This window comes from Vicia villosa, linkage group LG3, assembly GCF_029867415.1.
Source record: "Vicia villosa cultivar HV-30 ecotype Madison, WI linkage group LG3, Vvil1.0, whole genome shotgun sequence".
NCBI lineage: Eukaryota > Viridiplantae > Streptophyta > Magnoliopsida > Fabales > Fabaceae > Vicia > Vicia villosa.
Window position 1 is genome coordinate 187,180,346 of NC_081182.1, and position 6,317 is coordinate 187,186,662.

Sequence of the window (6,317 nt, forward strand, 5' to 3'; positions counted from 1 at the left end):
TATTTGGTTATTGAACAAACCATATTGTATAAACAGTTTTAGAATTGAACCGAAAATATAAGCGAACCGAATCGAAACTTAAAATAAAAAAAAAAAAAAACAAGTTTTAATATTTTTTTAGGTTAAAAATAGTTTAATGATTCGGTTCTTTAATAAATTGTTCGGTTTGAAAAAAATTAACTTCAAACGGTTTGGTAGGGTTTGGAATTTCGAAACAGTATACCAAACCAATGAATATGGTTAGGTTTCGGTTCTAAGTAAATTGAAATAGTTCGGTTTAGTTCAAATAAATATTGATTATGATTTGGTTCGGTTCGGTTTGGTTTTCTCAATAAACCATATAATGAACATTCCTAAATAAAATGATGTTGAGCTGCATCGTTTAATAAAAACTTTCTCTCACATTATAACAAGTGGTATCTAGAGCGATGTTGAGGTGCATCGTTTAATAAAAATTTTCTCTCACATTATAACAAGTGGTATCTAGAGCACTGGTTGATGATTCAGGTGTGCCTTTTTCATTCAACAAACACAGTTTCGATATCGTGGTGATAGAAAATCGTTATTCTCGTTATCTTCTCGTACCAGTCCCTCATCTGAATCATTTTCATGGCTGACTCATCTAAATTCTTCACACCAGCAATTCCCAATTTCGATGGAATCTATGATCAATGGGCCATGCTCAAGGAGATCTTCTTAAATCCAAAGAGTAATGGGAATTGGAAAAGAATGGTGTTATGGTTGCACCACCAAATGCAATGTCGGAACAGAGAAAACTCGCAGAAGAGAGCAAGCTCAAAGATCTTAAGACCAAGAACTATCTGCTTCAAGCAATTGATCAAAAAATTCCTGAAACAATTTTGAATCGCAACACAGCCAAAGATATCTAGGAGTCCATGTGCAGGAAGTATCAAGGGTCCACGAAAGTGAAGAGAGCTCAATAACAGGTTTTGCGTCGAGAGTTTGAAGTTATTTTCATGAAGGATAACGAAACAGTTGATGAATATTTTGCAAGAACTTTGGCTATTGCAAACAAGATGACTGCTCAACGTCAGAAGATTGAGCAAACCACCATTATTGAGAAGGTGTTGAGGTCTATGACCACAAAATTTAATTATGTGGTGTGCTCTATAGAAGAATTAAATGATGTTAAAACCTTGTTCATTGATGAGTTACAGAGTAGTCTCTTGGTGCATGAGCAATGAATGAAGATCAATCAAGAAAAAGAGGATGAACATGTGTTAAAAATTGCAATTTATGGTCGTGATGGCATTAACAATCGAGGTTAGGGATGTGGTGGCTTTCATGGTCATGGCAGAGGAAGACTGAGCAGAGACCAGATCAAATGTTTCAAGTGCCACAAGATATGGCACTATCAGAGTGAATGTCCAAGTTGGCAAGAGAATGATGTGAGGAAAAGAAAAAGTTCAGGGTACTTTAATGACTAGGTGAAAAACTCACAACAGGAGGAAGAAGAGCAACTACACAACTTAGCAATGTTTTATAGCAGCAATGATGCTCTCAACTATGATGAAGTAGTCAAGCATGACAAGTGGAGGAAAACTTTGGACTTGAAAGTTGAAAGTATTGAGAAAAATGATAACTAAAGCCTAGTTAATCTACCACCAAGAGACAAGAAATTTGGTGTCAAATGGATATACAAAACAAAATGCAATGAAAAGGGGAAGTAGAAAAATACAAAGAAAGGCTTGTGGCTAAAAGGTAATCACAACAACATGGCATATATTACAATGAAGTTTTTCTCCTATGGAAAAATGGGATACTATCAGGATTGTGTTAGCACTTGTAGCTTGCAAGAAGTGGCAGATATATGAGCTTGATGTCGAGAGTGCATTCTTACATGGTGAGTTGATGGGAGATGTGTATGTAGATCAATCACTTGGCTATGAGAAAGGAGGAAGTGACAAGGTCTTAAAGCTGAGAAAGACACTCTATAAGGGTCTGGTATAGCAAGATTGAAGCATATTTCAATCAAGAGAATTTTGAAAAGTTCCCTCATGAGCGTACATTATTTGTGAAGCATAGTGAAGACAAGATATTGATTGTCAGCTTGTATGTAGATGATCTAATCTAAACAGGAAATAATCAAAAAAAAATGTTTGAAGGATTCAAGGAATCAATGAGGAATATGTTTCCCAGGACAAATATGGGAAAGATGAGATACTTCCTTGGGGTGGAAGTAAAGCAATAAAGTGCAGGAATCTCATCTCCCAACAGAAATATGCCCATGAAATACTCACAATTTTTGGCATGGATCAATGCAATAAAATTTGTAATCCTATTATTCCATATTGCAAGTTGATTAGGATGAAAATGGCAAGCCAATTGTGTTAGAACAAGATTTGTTCTTATCAATTATCTTAGTTTTGATGATAACAATAATATGAATTTTGCTTAAGATAATATGGTACTCTAATCCAATGCAATTTCCCTTTCAGGAAATATATAAAGAGTACGCATAATTCAGCGCTCAGAAGTTGTGTCTCAAATGGTTCAGCATGCAACATCAGAACATGGTCTGGCAAGACATCAGAAGATGGTCGAAGCAGAATCAGAACATGGGTCTATGGAAGCATCAGAAGAACATGAGATCAGAAGCACTGAAGATCAGAAGATGGTATCACGCAACAGAAGCACTTCAAGATCAGAAGATGCTATGCACCAAGCTGTTTGACTCTGATGATATTCAAACGTCGTATTCACAAACATCAGATCAGAAGGAAGTACACGTGGCAGACTACGCTGACTGACAAAAGGAACGTTAAAGCTACTAAAGGCTACGTCAGTAGACACAGCGTGAACAAGGCTCGAGGTAGTTGACAAAAGCGTATAACATTAAATGCAAAGCTGTACGGAACACGCAAAGCATTAAATGCATTCAACGGTCATCTTCTCAACGCCTATAAATATGAAGTTCTGATGAGAAGCAAGGTTAACGATTCTACACCAAAAACGCTCACATTAACTTGCTGAAACGCTGTTCAATCAAAGCTCAGAATCTTCATCAACTCACTACATTGCTGTTGTAATATCTTAGTGAGATTAAGCTTAAACCGTAAGAGAAATATCACAGTTGTGATTATCGCTTTTAAGAAGCATTTGTAAACTCTTGAATTGATTACATTAAGTTGTAAGGAACTAGAGTGATCGTGTGATCTGTATACTCTAGGAAGTCTTGGCAGTTGGCTGAGCAGAAAGTCTTAGGAGTGAACTAAGCCTAGAGTGATCGTGTTGATCAGTAGACTCTAGAAAAGTCTTAGGAGTGAACTAAGCAGTGTTCCTGGAGTGATCAAGTTGTGATCTGTATACTCTGGAAGACTTAGTCGTGGACTAAGTGGAAAACCATTGTAATCCGTGCGATTAGTGGATTAAATCCTCAGTTGAGGTAAATCATCTCTGCGGGGGTGGACTGGAGTAGCTTCGTTAACAGTGAACCAGGATAAAAATAATTGTGCAATTTATTTTTATCGTTCAAGATTTAAAGTTACACTTATTCAATCCCCCCCCTTTCTAAGTGTTTTTCTATCCTTCAATTGGCATCAGAGCGCCGGTTCTAAGGTGCAAGCACTTAACCGTGTTTAGAAAAGATTCAGGAAGAGAAAAACGCTTCAGTAAAAGATGGTTGATGAAAGTGAAAGGACTACACCTACACCTGCATCTACATCTGGTTCTGCCGAGCAATACAACGGTAACAATGGTTATACTAGACCGCCGGTATTTGATGGTGAAAACTTTGAATACTGGAAAGATAAACTGGAAAGTTACTTTCTGGGTCTAGATGGTGATCTATGGGATCTTCTAATGGATGGTTACAAACATCCCGTAAATGCCAGAGGCGTAAAGCTGTCAAGGCAAGAAATGAATGATGATCAGAAGAAGCTTTTCAGGAATCATCATAAATGCAGAACTGTTTTGCTGAATGCTATCTCTCATGCTGAGTATGAGAAGATATCTAACAGGGAAACGGCCTATGATATATATGAGTCCTTGAAAATGACTCATGAAGGAAATGCTCAAGTCAAGGAGACTAAAGCTCTAGCCTTAATCCAGAAGTATGAAGCCTTCAAGATGGAGGATGATGAAGACATTGAAAAGATGTTTTCAAGATTTCAAACTCTTACTGCTGGATTGAGAGTTCTTGACAAGGGATACACCAAGGCGGATCACGTAAAGAAGATCATCAGAAGCTTACCCAGAAGATGGGGTCCTATGGTGACTGCATTCAAGATTGCGAAGAATCTGAATGAAGTTTCTCTGGAAGAGCTTATCAGCGCCTTGAGAAGTCATGAGATTGAGCTGGACGCAAATGAGCCTCAAAAGAAAGGTAAGTCTATTGCATTAAAATCAAATATCAAGAAATGCACTAACGCTTTTCAGGCCAGAGAAGAAGATCATGAAGAATCAGAATCTGAAGAAGAAGATGAACTGTCCCTGATCTCCAGAAGGCTAAATCAACTCTGGAAGAGCAAGCAAAGGAAGTTCAGAGGCTTCAGAAGTTCAAGGAAATTTGAACATGGAGAATCTTCTGATGACAGAAGATCTGACAAGAAGAAGGTCATGTGCTATGAATGCAATGAACCAGGACACTTCAGGAATGAATGTCCAAATCTTCAGAAGGAAAGTCCCAAGAAAAAGTTTCATAAGAAGAAAGGTCTTATGGCAACCTGGGATGAGTCAGAAGATGATTCAGAAGATGAGCAGGCCAACTGTGCGCTGATGGCGACAGAAGATGACGGATCAGAATCTACATCAGAATCAGATTCTGAAGAGGTATTTTCTGAACTTACTAGAGATGAGTTAGTTTCCGGTCTAACTGAACTTCTGGAACTCAAGTCTCAGATTAGTCTCAAATACAAAAAGCTGAAAAAGCAATTTGAATTTGAAACAAAGAAGCTTGAGTTGGAGAATTCTGAATTAAAAGAAAAACTTTTAAAATTATCCAATAATGTTGGATCTCCTTCTGATTCAGAAAAATCCACTCCTAGTCTGAACCATATTCTGAAAGAATATGATTTAAGTTTCAGAAAGTTCTTATCTAGAAGTATTGGCAGAAGTCAGCTAGCTTCTATGATATATGCTGTGTCTGGAAACAAAAGAGTCGGCATTGGTTATGAGGGTGAAATCCCATACAAACTTGAACCTGTTGATGAAATGAAAATTACATACAAGCCATTGTATGATCAGTTCAAGTATGGCCACTCCCATGATATTAGGCACACTTCACATGCACAAAGTTTTCACATTACACACACTAAGAAGCATGTGACACAACCTAGGAAATATTATGAAACTCACATTAAGAATTATCATGTTGTTCCTCCTATTGCTTATAATGTCAAACCCAAGTTCAATCAGAACTTGAGAAAATCTAACAAGAAAGGACCCAAGAAAATGTGGGTACCTAAGGATAAGATTATTCCTATTGCAGATATCCTTGGCTGCAAGAAGGACAAAGCACAACATGTCATGGTACCTGGACTCTGGATGCTCGCGACACATGACAGGAAGAAGGTCTATGTTCCAAGACCTGGTGCTTAAGTCTGGAGGAGAAGTCAAGTTTGGAGGAGATCAGAAGGGCAAGATAATTGGCTCTGGAACTATAAAGTCTGGTAACTCTCCTTCCATTTCTAATGTACTTCTTGTAGAAGGTTTAACTCATAACCTCTTATCTATCAGTCAATTAAGTGACAATGGTTATGATATAATCTTTAATCAAAAGTCTTGCAAGGCTGTAAATCAGAAGGATGGCTCAATCCTATTTACAGGCAAGAGGAAGAATAACATTTATAAGACAGATCTGCAAGATCTTATGAGTCAGAAGGTGACTTGTCTTATGTCTGTTTCTGAAGAGCAGTGGGTCTGGCACAGACGATTAGGTCATGCTAGCTTGAGAAAGATCTCTCAGATTAACAAACTGAATCTTGTCAGAGGACTCCCTAATCTGAAATTCAAATCAGATGCTCTTTGTGAAGCATGTCAGAAGGGCAAGTTCTCCAAACCTGCATTCAAGTCTAAGAATGTTGTTTCTACCTCAAGGCCATTAGAACTCTTGCACATTGATCTGTTTGGCCCAGTCAAAACAGCATCTGTCAGAGGAAAGAAATATGGATTAGTCATCGTAGATGATTATAGCCGCTGGACGTGGGTAAAATTCTTGAAACACAAGGATGAGACTCATTCAGTGTTTTTTGATTTCTGCATTCAGATTCAATCTGAAAAAGAGTGTAAAATCATAAAGGTCAGAAGTGATCATGGTGGTGAATTTGAGAACAGATCCTTTGAAGAATTCTTCAAAG